At 43.4% G+C, this 18,192-nt stretch overlaps 1 long non-coding RNA gene across 1 annotated transcript in view; it reads right to left on the bottom strand.

Annotated features, from left to right (window-relative positions):
* Positions 1-11,706: 11,706 nt before the first annotated feature.
* Positions 11,707-18,192, bottom strand: part of LOC120403672 — an 89,226-nt gene continuing 82,740 nt past the window's right edge. Inside the window, exon 3 of the long non-coding RNA XR_005597680.1 lies at positions 11,707-11,765. This is a non-coding gene — a long non-coding RNA (uncharacterized LOC120403672). The remainder of the gene's footprint in view (positions 11,766-18,192) is intronic.

Raw genomic sequence — 18,192 nt, 5'->3', positions numbered from 1 at the left:
GGTCTAGCCCACTGGGAGGGCAGAGCAGTTAGCAGTCTTTAGCCCAGCCCCCTGGCTGGGGCAGACAGCAAGCAAACACAGGCCTCTCAGATTCAGGTGGATAGGCTGCCCCTACCCGACCTCCTCCACTGGGTACCAGCCCAGGGCCCTAACAGTGGTGAGTGATCCCACCACTGGGTCAGCAGAGATCCCACTGTAACATGCTGACTCAACTCCCAGTTAAGCAACCAGACTAATGTCTAATTTCCCTGGGCCACTTCCTACCCCAGTCTGATCGTAAGGCTCCATCACTTGCAGGTCCTCTTTCTCCTTGTGGGACAGCAGTCCCAGCAGTGCCTGTGGGTATTTGGTGGACGGCAGTCCCAGCAGCCCCTCCCCAGCATTGGTCTCCACCATGGTTTGGTCACTGCACAGCTGGGTTCCTGGTTCAGCAGTAAGGCAGGGGCGTCTGCCTCCTTCCAGAGCATCCGCACAACTGAGCTGGAGGCCCTGCCTCTTCTACTTCCTGTCCCCCTCTCTGCTTCTGCTGCAGGTGGCGGGACTGACCTGGTTCCACCCACCAGGGGGCAGAGAGTGGTTCTTCCCGGTTAGCCTCAGAGGGAGGCCCCTCCACCTCACTACAGTCCTCAATCCTGCAATGAGTTCTGATCATATGTCTGTTCAATTAATGTACTGTTTAGGGCAAGTTTGGTAGGATTAGTATTCTGATTTGAATTAAATGCTACTAAACAGAGTGGTGAAGACCATGCAGGGCTTGCCTAGACACCTGAGGTGATATCTACAGGTAAAAACTACATTTGATTGTGTCTACCGGAATTGTTTTGTGAGGCATAACTGGCAACTCTTGGGAGAAATAGTGAATTAAGAGTGTGTGTATGGACAAGGGACAAGATTTATCCTAAAAAAAGAATATGGAAATAATTGTTTAGAAAGGATGAATTCATAATTAGGAGGAATCATTTGGCTATTGATAGTCTTGACTACTCTTTTTATCACGGTCTGTCAGTCCATATGCACTTAAATGGTCACTATGTCCATAGTGTCTCAACATCTCATACTCTTCAATGTATTTAGCACAATATCCCTGAGAGGTAGGGCAGTACAGTTATCCTCCTTTTACAGGTGGGGAATTGAGGCAGAGAGAGACAAAGTGATTTGTTCAAGAATTTTGTGACTGAACAGGGACTTGAACCTGGGTCGCCTGAATCCTGGGCTAGTACCTAAGGGCCATTCCTCTTTTTCTAGAGAAAGGAAAACCAACACCAATCCTTCCGCCCAAGGTTCCTGACACTGTACACTGGGGAAAATACCCTTCCTGATCCCATATTTGAAAATTATTTTAACTCTGTGCATTGAGCAAAACTCACCATAACTAAATCACTGCAGGCTGTGATAGCATCAGATTTCATAAAGCAGCATTAACAGGATGCTGGTTGGCCTAGTGGTTGGTGTGCCTGATCTCTGGTCCCTTATTTCCCTGGTTTAGTCTTTTAAGTGGTGGTGTAGGGGTGTCTTCCCTCTCCACTGGGTCTCAGCCCAGGGCCCTGAATGAGTTAATCTCTGATCATGGGGCCCTCCAAACATGAAGTCTAAATCCACTGTCCTGGGTCACTTCCCACCACTGTCCCTTCAATTTGGGGCATGACCCCTATAGTCCAATTTGCTAGTGGTTGGGTCTCCAATAGTGCCCCCTTGTGGATCTTTGACTGCGTCCTGCCGCAGTCCCAGGCTCCTTCGGGCAGGGCAGCTGTAAGTTTGGTGAGGTTCTGTGCATCAGGCACCCAGTTACCTGCATTGCTAGGGGCTCCTATGTCTTCTCTGCAGTCTCCGTTGGCCAAGAAGACAGTGCTTACTCTGTGGTGGCTGCTTCGCCTGGCAGGCTAGTGACCCTTCCTCTCAAGCAGGGAGGCAGCTAGCTCCTGCCTCTTCGCAGGCCCTGAACTGACCCAGGCTCTCTCCCTTTCTCCCAACCTCCAGGCCTGGCGTTGGCCACGGGTACAATTGGACAGGGCTAGCTAGGCTCACAGGCTCTCTTCAACTCCTGCTGTGCTGGTGGGCAATTTCTCTGCTTCGTCACGCCAGCCTTGCAAGACTGTCACGGAATTATATCAGCCCAGGTACTAAATTAGCTAGGCTACACTTCCCATGAGAAAGAAGACAATGAGGCATACACTTAAGTGGTTCATGGACTAATTCCTGCATCCAACACCCACTGAAGTAAATGGTGATATTCAGTGGGTACTGGATCCAGTCGATAGTTTGTAAATCCATTGATAAAGTGTGTAAAATACTCTGGAATCCTTCAGGATGAAAAGCTGCTATATAAATGAGCGATCATTATTATTCACCTTAAGCATCTGATCCTGTTTATACCATGAGAATAATACTGGTAAGTAGTTTTCCATTATCTTCTGAATCCTAGTAAGGTGGATTCTGCCAGAACCTAATACTCCTTTTATCAACACGTTCTACTTAGTAACTGACCTTCAGTACTTATGGGACTAATTAAGATCAGTGATGAGAGTTATTCATGTATTCAGAATCCTACAAATAATATGGTGATGTGATTTCCTGTCTAGATATAACCCAGGAACATTTGCTCATACACTGAAGAATTGCCAATAGTGATTAAGTGTAATTTTATAAGTTTGCTTTTATTTCTTGCAAGGCTTCCTAGGTCTTGTCGGCTCATTGTAACTCTTATTTAACTCTTCAGTTAGGCCTTTCTATTCCCAGGTCAAACTAAGGTCAGTCTTAAGCAAAAGCTGAGTGATGGGTACAAATATGAGTTGTCCCTTTGTCTTTCAAGATTTCAGAGAAACATATGTGCCCACACTGAACAGCCCAAGTAATTATCTATTCTTTAGTAATGCCCAACATGGATTCCCTTACAGTACAATATCAATCCTAGATGACATATCTTTTGTGTGAGATTGTACAGTAGGCAGAATACATGTATCATCTTTAGAATTATAATTAAAACCAGATGATAATATCAGTTAATGACATGCTCTCAGAGGCTGTGAATCACCATTATATGCATTAAACAGATTGTGAATTTGCTACTGCCTTTGAATTTTCATATGCATTTTACTGACAGTAATACTCTATTCTTCACATTTTCATGAAAAATAGTTTGGCAACAAGTCCATATGCAACACTAAGGATCCTTGTATTCTTAAATAATTCCTTGCTATTGGATTCTCGTTTTTCTCGTGTGCCCCTTACTGTAGTATCTCAGCACTTTCCAGCTTGGAGAATCCCAAAGCTCTTTGAAATATATATAGTGTACAAACTTTATCAAATTTCACTGTAATCTGACCATTTTATGGGTGGAATGCAATGAGTCTTTAATAGCACAGAGTCTGACGACAGAAACATTAGCACAGGAACTGAAAAATAATTCTGTATTCAAATTGATTTATTTATACAATTTTAAAAATTCACCCATCTCTGTTTCTTCTGAGCGAATTTTTTTTTAGCTAAAAAGTAGACTCCTGACATCATATATGAGATTATAAATAAACTGCTCTGAAACTCCCTGGCAAAATCCAAGCAAAATTTGGTCTCTTCTGAAACAGCATAAATGAATATCAGAGTTGAGGGCCCTGCACAGAAAAAAGCATCTGTCAAATATTCAAATCTGAGGACAGTAAGCAAAAACACCCAACTTGTCCCTCAACCCGGGTCTTCATGGGACTCCTTTCTAGGGAAACGATGGGCCACATCATATAGAGCAGAGGTGGGCAGACTATGGCCCGGGGGCCACATCCGGCCTTTCAGACTTTTTAATGCAACCAGGGAGCTCTGCATGCTGACCCTGCCTCAAGCACCTCCTCCGCAGCTCCCATTTGCTGGGAACTGAGGTCAATAGGAGCTGCAGGGGTGGCGCCTGAGGACAGGGCAGCATGCAGAACTGCCTGGCCGTGCCTCCTCATAGGAGACGGGGGAGGGGACATGCTTCTGCTTCTGGGATCTGCTTAAGGTAAGTGCCATCCGGAGTCTGCACCTCTGACCCTTTCTGGTGCCCCAGCCCCCTCCCTCACCCTGAACTCCTCATTTCTGGCCCTACCCCAGAGTCCGCACTGCCAGCTGGACCTCTCACCCCTCCCACACCCCAATCTCCAATTTTGTGAGCATTCATGGCCCACCATTCAATTTCCATACCCAGATGTGGCCCTCGGGCCAAAAAGTTTGCCCATCCCTGATACAGAGAATAAGATTTAAAGATCAATATTTAATAAGTAGATTTGCTCCTGGAGGTCAACAGGCACCCAATGGAATGTATAGACCAATGTTGTAACGTGCAACACCAGCTACTAATGTAGAGATAACACCAGTAAGCAACTGGGCTACCACATTCTGTGCCTACTAATTTAAATGTTTAAATGTTTTTATGATAGCTAATTTTAAAATGATCTAATACACAGGTTAAAGAAAGGGTTTCTATACATCTGGGTATATTGCTTAAATTATCCAAAATTACAGTTTGGGTTAAAAGCAGCAAAGAATCCTGTGGCACCTTATAGACTAACAGACGTTTTGGAGCATGAGCTTTCATGGGTGAATACCCACTTCGTCGGATGCATCCAATGAAGTGGGTATTCACCCACAAAAGCTCATGCTCCAAAACGTCTGTTAGTCTATAAGGTGCCACAGGATTCTTTGCTGCTTTTACAGATCCAGACTAACATGGCTACCCCTCTGAGTTTGGGTTAAAAAGTCATAAAATACATATAGTACATGATCTGCAATATCCCAAATTAAGGTTAATAAATTTTATGATACAGTTTAAATATTAGCATCCAAATATTCAGATACATAATTCATAAAAAGTTATACTAAGAGTAGCTTGTTGGAAAGCAAATACAGCACTGGGTATAGATTGTCCCTCAATAATTGAGAATTTAGAATAGGTTGTCCCTCAGTAAATACAATCCATAGGAGAAGTGTTTCAGTTACTTTCCAGACTTCACTTCTCAGTGGTATGTTAGTTCTTGCTGAGCAATCCAGCATGGAAGTCACAAATACATGAATTACTGTAGCAAGGTTGTAAGCAGTGTAGTTGCAGCTGTGTCAGTCTCAGGATATTAGATAGACAAGGTGGGTGAGGTAATATCTTTTATTGGACCAACTTCTGTTGGTGAGAGAGACAAGCTTTCGAGCCACACAGAGCTCCTCTACAGATCTGGGAAAGGTACTCCCAGCCTTACAGTAAAATGCAAGGTGGAACAAATTGTTTAGCACAAGTAGTTAGCACATATTATAAGGGACCATTCAAGGTAGAGTTGCCTGTTAACACATCTGCAATCATAGGACAAAAAGGGAGGCTTAGTGGGTTACAGAAAACTCACACAGGAAAATGATAAAAGACAAAACCACCATCTCACCTGTGGGTGAACACGTCACAAAGTGACCAGTCTGTATTTTACCTATTAGTCTTCATCCTCAAAGGCAACCTGCACAACACTTTCAAAAGACAAGCCTGGGAGCTTAAACTGATTGCTCCGCTACACATTAAAAATCCTGGACTGAACAGAGATGTTGGATTTATGGATTATTACAACAATTTGTAACCCACTAACTCCCTCTTTTTGTCTTGTGACTGCACAGGTGTTAACGGGCCATTGAGGGACGTAAGTTACACCGATCTAAGCACTGATGTGGACAGTGCTATGTTGGCAGGAAAGCTTTTCCCATCGACATAGCTGCTGCTGCTTGCGGGGGCTGGAGTAATTAAGGTCTATCCCGTCAGCTTAGAGCAGCTGTACTAGCAGTGCTACAGCGGTGCAGCTGCATCAGCACAGCTATGCTGCTGTACGTTCTGTAGCATAGCCATTGCCCTAGTTATCAAAGCCACCTGGGGACTCCAGGAACTATCAGGGATTGAGACATACTAATAACCCATGAACCTGCTTAATGAAGGTTGAATAAACCCTCTTCAATAATGGATATAAAGCACCATTCCTGCCGGACTCGCTAGTTACTTCCTGCAAGCAGCATCACCACTGCCTCAGCTGACTTGCTGTTATCCAAGACCCTGTCACAGCCACGCTTTAGGAAAAGAGAGAACCACATTGTCTGGGTATAAATTAAAAGAGAGAGCGAGCTGTGGGTCATCTGCATACAAGTGGCATGGCAGTCCAGACTACCTCACTAATCTTCTAGCAGTCTTACATATATGTTGAAGAATAGGGGTGATGGACAGAAACCTGGGAACCACCTGTGAAAGATCTCGGGTTGTGTAGGGGGTGGAAGGGCATTGATATCACACCACTCTCCAGGATCTCTCTAAGGAAGGAAGATAATCACTCAGGTGCAATCCTTCTCATTACTACTAAGGTCTGTTCCAAGACAACAAAACCATCATGCATATAAGACTGAGCACAGATCTAAAAGAATCAGCATAGATGAGGACAGTGCAGTCCTTATACTGTATCAAGGACTGAAATGACACTGTTAAGGCTCCAAGAACACAGGGTGCTCTAGATAGTGCTGGCTTGCCCTCACTATCTCTTCTCTTAATCTAGTCCAAAAGGTCAGAGTAGAGACATGGGTTCTATTCCCACTTTTACCCTGAGGAGTGACCTTGGGGAGGTTACTTCACCTCCCTTCGGGGAGGAGTCAGCCTTTTACTAAGTGTTTTCACAGTGCAAATGAATAACCACTACAATAGTTTGTCAGTGTCAACAGAAATCTTTCTGAGCAAGGGCATAGTGACCGTTTGAAGAATTTTGGCACTTTTTGGAAGATTTCAATGAGCCCTAACAACGGACAGTACTCATCTGCTTGATTTTACTGATCATTTAGGCAGGTATCCAGTTCACAGATAGCTGCTGAATACTCCCATAGCACATGTAGATTCTCTAACAGTACTGGGGGAAGCAGTGTGGCCTACTGTGTAGATCGCTGGCCTAAAACTCAAAAGCATGGGGTTCTATTTGTGCATCTCCTGTGTGATGTTGGGCAACTTCACCTGCCTGTGCTTCAGTTTCCCCATCTGTAAAATGAGGCTAATGATACCAACCTCCTTTATAAAGCACTTTGAGATCTACTGATGGAAAGCTCTATGTAAGAGCTAGGTATTAATACTTATCATCATGAAAGCTCCCCTTCCTCACTGCAATGCCCTATGTACTCTTGCCCTGCATGTCTGCTTTAATTTCCCATACTCCCACTCCAATCCTTACATTCTTCCCAATCCCCTCCCCTCACTGTTCTCTTCATTTATTTTTCCAGAGCTTTGCTTCAAGATTACCACACTGCCCCCTATGTGTGGGGCAATCTTCCTGTATTTGCCTGATAAGGACCCTCTTTCCTACTCCAAATCACTCCTTAAAATTCACCACTGCAGAAAATTCCTTCTCTCATCTTCTCACCATTCATAAATCCACGCCCTCAGTCAACTGATTTGTTGTCTTGCCTTGTGTTTTTTTGCCCTGGTAAATGCTTTGGGGAAGTGAACTTGTCTTAATCCAAGTTTGTATAGTGCCAGGTACAGTAGGGCACAGTCATTGTACAAAAGATTTCTAACAACAAAATACTAAATAAAAACAGGTTTTAAGCAATGGAATTCTGGGTTCACCAGATTATCCAGCAGCCAGAAGGATTCAACCACAGGCATGAGAACCAGGGGCATTGTTACTAGGTGCTGGCTGGTGAGTCTTGCCCACATGCTCAGGGTTTAACTGATGGCCATATTTGGGATCAGGAAGGAATTTTCCTCCAGGGCAGATTGGCAGAGGCCCTGGAGGTTTTTTGCCTTCCTCTGCAGCATGGGGCACGGGTCACTTGCTGGAGGATTCTCTGAACCTTGAGGTCTTTAAACCACAATTTGAGGACTTCAATAACTCAGGCATAGGTTAGGGGTTTGTTACAGGAGTGGGTGGGTGAGATTCTGTGGCCTGCGTTTTGCAGGAGGTCAGACTAGCTGATCATAATGGTCCCTTCTGACCTTAAAGTCTGAGTCTATGAGTCACAGAGAAGAATGTAGCTGCAGGGAGAATGTATTGTAAGTAAGCAGAATTCAGTTGCCCAGCTTGGATTAGTAGGCACCAAGGATAATACTCCCTTTGTTACCAAGCATGCTGAGTCCCTTTACTGACCACAAGTGGCAGGACTGTGGCTTTATTTCACATTTCAAAGATGGTGCTCTGTCTGTGTTTCTTTGGTTGTTAATGTCCTTCCTCTACAGAGCTATGGAAACAGAGGCCATCTGGAAGTAGGGAAATAAACTGGTGAAACGGACCAGTAGAGCAGGGATGAAAGCTGAAATTTGTAGATTGAGTGAGTTCTTTGGGACAAGGATTGTATCTTTCTCTGTGTGTATGGACATATCTATTGCACTAAGTGTAACTGTAATGCAAATAAGGAATAATAATAGAGGTATATATCTGCTTGTGGGTGGACTGGTCCCAAGCAAGTTGTTTGTTAGAAGATAACTGGAGCCTTTCCTGTAGTTTTTCATTTTATTCGAAATAGATCAAAATCCCTTCCCTTTACCCATGTTTGTTATTTTTTATGTCTCTCGCCTTGGAATGTTCATTCGTACTGACAAATCAAAATGAAGTGGGTTATTACATGACCAGATGGCATGCAAAGATTATCATTGGCTATTAGGTGTCAGAAGAATATCTGTGTCAATTTGCCGAATGCATAACGCACGTTAGAGTTTACTAAATTATGTCCCAGTCACTTGTCTCAATTGGCTTAAATAATGGTGTCTTAGGATCTGAGTCTAGAAAATGTCTCTTTTTCAGCCACTCATCTTCAGCTGTCAACATGTACAGTAACAATTGTTGTTGTTACTGTCAGAACTGACATGAGACATCAGCCACAGTACTGGATTAACTTTCCTTTGTGTCTCTCACTCACTACAGCAGTAATATCCCCCACTAGCAGCAATTCTGTCTCTATCTTATTTCCACATGCTTAATTTTTATGTCTCTTTTTGCTTGTTGAGGCTCATCCTGATTTATGGTCCTAATTAGTTGCCTTTCTCCTCAAAATTGAGAGTAGGCTGCTCAATACATATAAATCTCATCCTGGACGTTGGAGAATGAGAGGAGAGATGACATGACATTTGTCTAGTAAATCCCAGATTGCCGAGTCACTGCTCTCAGTCTTTCTGAGCAGAACTGACAAACAGGATCAGAATCTGTGCTCTGCTCAAACAAGCGTTAAAGCCACTGTTCCTCACTGTATGACTTTACAGTGAACTGCTAACTGATGTTCTCATAAATTACTTTTACAGCTGTTGCATAATGGCAAAAACAACCCAACATCATAAAGTCTAGCAGACAATCTTTTATTCAAACCCACATTTAACCTCGAGTGGAGATGACTCTCTAAAAAGATGTAAAAGCAGCAAAGAGTCCCGTGGCACCTTACAGACTAACAGAAGTAATGATGTAATGAGCCAGTGGACCCTGTGTGTGGCTAGAGGCTAAGAACTGTCTCACATTTCCTAGTGTTGGTCAAGAAAATGACCAGTTCAGCTTCTAGGGAAAAGAAGACTTGGTTTTGATATTAATAACATGAGGGTGCCTCATAATTTATGAGGTAATAATTGTATCCTTGGATGTATAAACTCTGAGGGCAAAAGTTGAGCTTTTTATAGCAGATCAGCTCTGAGGATAAAGGCCGAGGGACTTTTTTTAAACTCTGGATATAACGCTGGATCCAAATTCCATTTGGAATTTCTCTATTGCCTTCCATGGACTTTGGATCAGGCCCTTATAGTTACTACACTGGCTGTGCTCTAGATACAGCTGTGAATTTTTAAATTGAATATTCTAATTTTACATGAAAGAGAAGGGAAAAAACCCTCTACAACAATGAAAATGTACATTGAAATGTGAGGAAGGGAGCCTCCCACACGGCACTGGACTCTAGCCAACCTTCCATTGATACCCACTGACTGTATGCAACACAAAGCTTCCAAACTAGTGCTAATGTCTGGGAATGCTCTAATTTATATTGCAGTGTTGATTACTATGTGCTCAGGACCTGATCCTGCCAGGTGCCCAGTGCCACCTCAAACGAGAGACTGAGCACCCCCAACTCACAAAGATGTCCAGTGGAACTGAGGGATCCAACACTCTGTATGGGGTACTGGGCACAGGCAGGACCCTGAGTTGAGTCATTAATTTAAGACTTTGGGCCTGAACCTCTTCTCACTTAAACCAGCATAAATCAGGTGTAACACGACTGATGTCAAAGGGTCAATCCTCAGCTGGTGTGAATTGACATAGCTTCAGTGGCTCTCATGGAGCTATGCTGAGGTACACCAGCTAAGGATCTGTCCTAATGGAGTTCAACTGATGTAATCTTGTGTGAGTGAGGGGAGAATCAGACCTGTTAGTACTAGTTAATACAAGTTCATTGGCAGGTTATATAGTATACATGTGCTATCTAAACAGATTTTTAAAATCTAAATTTACACTATTCATATACACATACTATCCATATACACACCTTTAAATAAATTAAATACTAACAAACAATGGGTATAATCCACCAGCATTATTTGAGCAATTAGAACCACTGCAATCAATGGGCCAAATTCTGATCTGAGTTACATCTGTTTGAACTGGACGTTAGCAAAATGACTCCCGACTTATATTGGTGTTCAAGCAGAATTTGGCTCAGTGAGAGTACTCATGTGAGTAAGGACTCATAAGAAAAGAGTTGAAGATTGAGCTGCATGGGTCAATGACTGAGAGCAGAATTTGACCCTCTGAGTTTATATGCAGAGTGTAAACCGTGTAATGGTAATTTTTCATGCTCTGCATTTTTTCAAGTTTGGGGAAACAAGCACTCACACAGGCCCTTGCCAACGGCAGTAAAACACTGGATGCAGACCTACTATTGCTTACATTATAGTATTATATTGTCAGTTGAGCTGTATGTCTTGTGTCCCCTGCTTCTTTTGTTTGTGAATTGTTGGGCTGCAGTGCTGATGTATTGAGGACTGGCAGATTCTTCCATTTACAATGTAAATACTCATTTCCACAAACAAATGATGGGTTTCTGTCCCGGTGAATTCAAACTCCCAGAGACGTCGTATACACTGTGCTTAATGGAAAGACTGACAACAGTAATAATATTTCCTCATAACCTGCAGCTCCAGTACAAAAGGAACGGGGTAATTAGACGGCCCTCAGTTTGATGGCTTTTGTATTGATAACCCAGACCACTCTCTAAAAAAGATTCTGTGCTTACACTCAGTAAGATTTTGCTTTCATTTTAGCCTTTGGACACAGAGGTTTTTAGGCTGGCATAAATCATCATAACTCTATCGGCTTCAACCGAGTTACACTGTCTTACAGCTGAGGATCTAGTCCTAAATATTAATTTTTCATGTGACAATTTCATTGTAAGTGGAAAGCAGCTTTGAGGCTGTACATGATTTTCTCTAGGGCACCCCTTTCTACCTCCCGCTCAGTGGGGTCGATGTCCTTTGTTTCGCCCAGCTACTAACGTTGGGTCAACCCAGTCAGGCGCCCACCTCTTAGTCATTGTGGCAGGCCCTGCCACCTGTTTGCCAGTGGAAAAAGAAAAAAAACCATAAATGTTCTGAAATGCTTGAGAATAAGCCTCTCTTGCGGGGCCTACTGACCAGCGCAAATGTCACTAGCATCACCTTCCTTCAGGGCTGCTTTCAAGGCAGCTTTGCGTGGGGCCTCCCTGACGGAGTAGCAGCCTCTCCTGGTTTGGGTTACGTCACAAGATGCTGGCTAGCTTCAGCGGGTGCTGGAGTTTTCCTAAGGAGGAAGAATATTTATCATGGGGGAAATTTCTCTCACTGCTTCGGGAGCTGCTCTAGCCACTCCCTGCTCTGGACTACCCCCTAAGGCTTCCATTGACTGCACTTTCCACCTTGAAAGCCCTCCTTGCTATCATGCATGATTAACAGAGGCAGAGTTACTGAAACCTCCTTGGCCCTTTCCCTGTCAATGTGGGGTTTAAGCTCCCCAAAGCACCAACAAATCCCAATAGTGTTTTCCCCATTCACCGTGTTGCCAGTGTGTTATCTTATATCTTTTTACATTATTGCTTAGGGAGCTGTCTATTGCTGTGGCAAGTAAGTAGGTTTTCTTTATCTAAAGTACTAAGAGAAAAACTGAAATCACATGTTTGTGGGTTCCCTCTCCTCCCTCCAAAGACTATCAGTCTCTGCATACGGAAAGGGCTGCATTTTCTGCTGTGTTTTGTTATCCTTTTGAAAGTTTCTCCACTAATAGGTTGCACCATCTGTTGGGCAATTTGCCTGAATGCCATCTTGCCTGCAGCACTCCTGTATTTAGTCATGTTACACTGTGTGCTAATGGGGTAGATAGACACTTGTCTCCTTTCTCCCTGTGTTTGATGGCAAAGTCTGATTTCTTTTCATTTTAATATTTCTCTTCCATTTTTGCTTTCTGTGTGTAGAATATAAAGACAGATCTGAGCCTGAACATCAGATATGAGGCTCTGGAAACTAGGGCTGGTTGAAATTTTTCTACTGAAACTTTATTTTGATGAAAAATGGGATTTTTGATGACAAAAAATTCACAGGAAGTATCTGTGCTTTAATTGAAACTTTTTGATTTTTTTCATTGGAAACTCCCCACGCAAAATCAAAAATGTTCAGCAAAACACAAAACAAAAAACTTTTTTTTTCCTTCAGCAATTTCAGGTCAAACATTTTCAGTTTTCCAATTTTTGATGAAAAGTTGACATTTTCAGTGGACACCAGCCCACTTTCTGACCACTTCCATTGAAAACACAAAGAAGCAGTCAAAGTTAGCCCCGTGTAGGCTAATAATCTTCACAGGTTGAATCACACAGATTCTCCATCAGACCATTCCATTATGGTGCTGGAAGGCAGGAAGACACAGCAAAGATGTGGATGTCCCCAAATCTGGAGGATCTCAGAACTCTTGCCTAGTATATATCTGTATTACTTCCCAGACTTCCTCCAGAGCTCTGCTGCTATGTTATCCCATCTGGCAGGTGATCCAATAACCTCTTGGGCAAGGGAGTAGTTTTACATAAGGGAGTGGAAAGCTATGGATGATTATACTAGCAATTTTGGTTGTGGGAGAATGCCATGGAGAACTGTCATACTCTGGTCCCATCCCTTGTGTTGCAGGAAAATACTGTACACAGCTGCAAAATCCCACCCCTGCAGAATTGGGGTAGAGGGACTTATGCAGAGGCAGAAGAGCCTGTCATTGATTCATTACTGTTTCTGCTAGGTTTTGGCCCCCTCCACATGCATTAGGAAAGACCATGTAAAAAAAGGACAAGGGAAAAACCTGAATGAAACATGAAATGGTGGGTGAACAGAGTGAAACATAAAGACAGCAGGACTGTGAAGTAAAGATCAGGGGAGGTGGAGAGAGAGAAATAGACTAATGAAAAAATAAGTGAAGTAGCAATGATAAGAGTATACACACTTAGGCCAGCCTAGATTTTTGTCCCTAATAAATACCACAGACTCCCTGCTAGTTAGACAACCTGGCTTTGTATATATTTTTACATTGATTCTGCCATGGAAAAATAATTGGTTCAAATTCAGGGGCGGCTCTAGCCATTTTGCCGCCACAAGCACGGCGGCACGCCGCGGGGGGTGCTCTGCTGGTTGCTGGGAGGGCGGCAGGTGGCTCCGGTGGACCTCCCGCAGGCGTGCCTGCGGATGCTCCACCGAAGCTGCGGGACCAGCAGACCCTCCGCAGGCACGCCTGCGGGAGGTCCACCAGAGCCGCCTGCCGCCTTACCGGCGACCGGCAGAGCGCCTCCCATGGCATGCCGCCCCAAGCACGTGCTTGGCGTGCTGGGGCCTGGAGCCGCCCCTGTTCAAATTACAATGAGAAGACTTGATTACCCCTTGGGTTGCAGACCTCTGTAAGAGGCGAGTCTGCCGACGACCCCTGGTGTCTTTGCTTGTCAGAAGAATGAGCAACATTTGTCCAGTGGGGTGGGACTGGCCAGCCACGAGATGCATGGCTTCAGCACATTTAATAGACAGTTTCCCTTAGTAAGGCTCCTATGAAAACCCAGCCAGAATTTAATGTTGCCCCCCTCCTTCAAGGGTGAAACTCCTCTCCATTGCAGCTGCACCCCTATTGGTGCCTGTGTTGCAAATTACATAAGAACATAAGAAAGGCCATACCAGGTCAGACCAAAGGTCCATCTAGCCCAGTATCTGTCTACTGACAGTGGCCAATGCCAGGTGCCCCTGAGGGAGTGAACCTAACAGGCAATGATCAAGTGATCTCTCTCCTGCCATCCATCTCCATCCTCTGACAAACAGAGGCTAGGGACACCATTCTTACCCATCCTGGCTAATAGCCATTTATGGACTTAGCCACCATGAATTTATCCAGTCCCCTTTTAAACATTGTTATAGTCCTAGCCTTCACAACCTCCTCAGGTAAGGAGTTCCACAAGTTGACTGTGCGCTGCGTGAAGAAGAACTTCCTTTTATTTGTTTTAAACCTGCTGCCTATTAATTTCATTTGGTGACCCCTAGTTCTTGTATTATGGGAATAAGTAAATAACTTTTCCTTATCCACTTTCTCAACATCACTCATGATTTTATATACCTCTATCATGTCCGCCCTTAGTCTTCTCTTTTCCAAGCTGAAGAGTCCTAGCCTCTTTAATCTTTCCTCATACGGGACCCTCTCTAAACCCCTAATCATTTTAGTTACCCTTTTCTGAACCTTTTCTAGTAGAATATCTTTTTTGAGGTGAGGAGACCACATCTGTACACAGTATTCGAGATGTGGGCGTACCATGGATTTATATAAGGACAATAATATATTCTCAGTCTTATTTTCTATCCCCTTTTTAATTATTCCTAACATCCTGTTTGCTTTTTTGACCGCCTCTGCACACTGCGTGGACATCTTCAGAGAACTATCCACGATGACGCCAAGATCTTTTTCCTGACTCGTCGTAGCTAAATTAGCCCCCATCATGTTGTATGTATAGTTGGGGTTATTTTTTCCAATGTGCATTACTTTACATTTATCCACATTAAATTTCATTTGCCATTTTGTTGCAGCAATTGCAGCAATTGGAGTGAATGTGGAAAATGCAAAACTCAGACAAGTATGAACTCAACATATTGTATGAAGTTAATCTGAGTCCATAGGGATAGGCCATTTCATTGTGAGTTTATGTAGAAATTTTCCTAGAGCAGTAGTGTAACGGGAGGAATTCCAGTTAGAGGTTGGGAAAGGTAAGGAGGGAGAGTGAGAATGAGAGAAGAAAATGAGCTACCAAAACCCTTTCAGTCTTAGGCTTTAAAACATTCTGCTTCTTTTTCTGTCAGTGACAAACTTGCATTCCCAATGCGAAGCTGGAGCACAGCATGTGTCTCCTTTTAGTCCCTCGGTGCTTCAGTCAGATAATTCTGCCAATCTCTCTCTCTTGCTCTACTGCCTCTAAAATGCTGCTTTAAGCAGCTATGTCAGCAACGGGTTTTATAAACACGATGCTGGCCCCCATCTTCAGGCTCTAGACAGGTCAGAAGGAGAACACAAAATTTGCAGCTGACCTCGCAGAACACTGCACAGAAATGATTGACAGCTTGTGCTCAGCCTAAATCTCAGGCTTCCAGAGAGTGCAGCAAAAAGCCACTCTTCAGTCAGTCCTTACCGGCATATTAAATGCCTCAGACTCGTTCCAAAGTTACTGAAGTCACTAAACTTGTTACACTGCGGGGTTTTTTTTTTTAAATGATACAGAGTTAAACTAACTGCCCTTTTTTCTTCTCCTCACTAGGTAGCAACTGGAATATGCATTCAAGAGAAGCCACATTTTCTTTCTGTACTGATTAAACCTAATGTGAAGCTGCATTTAAAATGAACACGTCCTCAACAGAATATTGTAATAATAACTGGTAAGGAGATAATGCTGTCCGGATTTAATATAATCCCATATTAAACACATCAAGGGTACTCCAGTGAGCTATTCCCTTCTTTGATTTTTCTTGCTGCCGTTCAGCTCCGTCATTCATTAGGGGTAGCCTGTGCCTGGCATTCTTTTCTTTCAATGCCTGAGATGAATTCGTGTGTATTGGCTTCTGTGAAGATGGGTTGTGCTATTGAACATGGCACTTGGGTTGTGTGTGGGGGCCAGGGCCCACCTGCACAGATCCTCAACTCAACTCCCATTGACTTAAATGGGTGCTACCTTTGAGGAAGTGGCCATTAGCTTCTGATATGTATCTACACGTGGAGGATAACTCTCAGCAATAACATCTGACATTTCTACAGGACCTTTCGCCCTAAAGTACTCCAAAGAAATTTAAACAGATACACAGAGATAATTTCATTTGCCTCTGAAATGCTGCCATTTTTGGTGTGCATCAATGCCAAGAAACAATACACCATAGTCTAGGCCAGACAGTGAATATCCCAATGGAAACTGCCAGGGAAATTGACCTTGGTAAAATAATTGGCTGTGTTGTAATTTGGCCAGGGATTAATCACCCTCATCTCAGAAAGAGTCATGATTTTTTTTGATCATTATGACAGGTCAGAATCTCTATTTTACAGCTCATCCAAAGACGAGCTCTTCCAGCAGACAGGGACACTGACCCAGAGACGTAATGGGCATTGACTCAGAGTAGAGTGACACCTACTGAATCATCAATGCCAGTTCCTTCAGCACCTGAGTTTTGCTTTACCTTTGCTTGGAGGTCACCCATTCATGCACTAACCTGGCCCAGCCACTACTTACAATGTGATTGCTGAGAAGAATACAGAACAAGGAGCCATGGCTCAGGGCTGTATCTGTGGTTCACAACAATGCTGAGACTAAGATATTTATCTTTCAGGATTTTGCTCAGAAAATGAAGGTTCATTGGGGAGGCTGTAGTGAGCCAGACCCTACAAATATCTCTGTTTCCAATTTCTCTGGTGGTTCTTTGTGTAGCTGTGACTCATAGAGATTCTGTATTTTCTTTTTAAAATTCTTTTCTTTTCTATTTGACAAGCTGGTAGACTTGTTTCAGCCACATTCTTTCTATAGCAGGTCAGTCTGCATGGTCGGAAGTGAATCTGGGTATGAAGGCTGACCACTCTGCAGCTAAGAGGAGAATACCCAATGTTATCTTTTGCATCTCAGAACTCATCTTTCATCCTTGCTCTTTAGGCTTTTCCCATGCTTTAGTCCAATGGCAGCCAAACTGACAAAAGTACCTTATGGAATGGTGCCCCCTGCACCGTGCTGTTAGCCAACAGCTTGTATTGGTCTTAGGATCAGCTCCCCTTGTGTGCAGTAGCTGTGATCGTGATGTGGGTTTGGCTGCAGAGAACAAAGGTCATCCTCAATTTTGGACAACAGTTTATTGATGGCATGGGCCAGTGCTCTGAAACGGTACTGAGAGTTGTCTTTTGAGTGCCTGGCAGCTGCGTCTTGAGCATGATCTAACTGATCATCAGAATTTGGAAGTGGACTGCTTGGCTGAAAGTGATCATGAAATGATACAGTTCATGATTCTAAGCAATGGTAGTAGGGAAAACATCAGAATAAAGATAATGGATTTCAAGAAGGCAGACTTTAGCAAACTCATGGAGTTGGTAGGTAAGATCCCGTGGGAATCAAGTCTAAGGGAGTTGACAGTTTCTCAAAGAGCACAAGAGCAACTATCCCACTACACAGGAAAGATAGGAAATATGGCAAGAGACCACCCTGGCATAACCAGGAGATCTGCAATGATCTGAAACTCAAAAAAAGAGTCCTACAAAAAGTGGAAACTAGGTCAAATTACAAAAGGATGAATATAAACAAACAACACAAATATGCAGGGACAAAATTAGAAAGGCTAAAGCACAAAACCAGATTAAACTAGCTAAAGACATAAAGGATAACAAGAACACATTCTACAAATACATTAGAAGCAAGAAGACGACCAAAAACACTCAGTGAGGGAGGAAAGACAATAATGGAAAATATGGAAATGGTAGAAGTGCTAAATTACCTTTGTGTTTGAATTTTTACCAAAAAAGTGAGTAGCCATTGAACAAATTAACATAGCGAACACCGGTGAAAATGAGGTAGGATCTGAGGGTATGGCTACACGTGCAGCTGTACAGCGCTGGGAGTTAAAGCTGTCTTTGTACAGCTGTGTAGGGAAAGTGCTGCAGTGTGGCCACACTGACAGCTACCAGCGCTGCAGTGTGGCCACATTTG

This window comes from Mauremys reevesii, linkage group 1, assembly GCF_016161935.1.
Source record: "Mauremys reevesii isolate NIE-2019 linkage group 1, ASM1616193v1, whole genome shotgun sequence".
Taxonomy (NCBI): Eukaryota; Metazoa; Chordata; order Testudines; family Geoemydidae; genus Mauremys; species Mauremys reevesii.
This window is presented reverse-complemented; position numbering and strand designations above follow the sequence as displayed.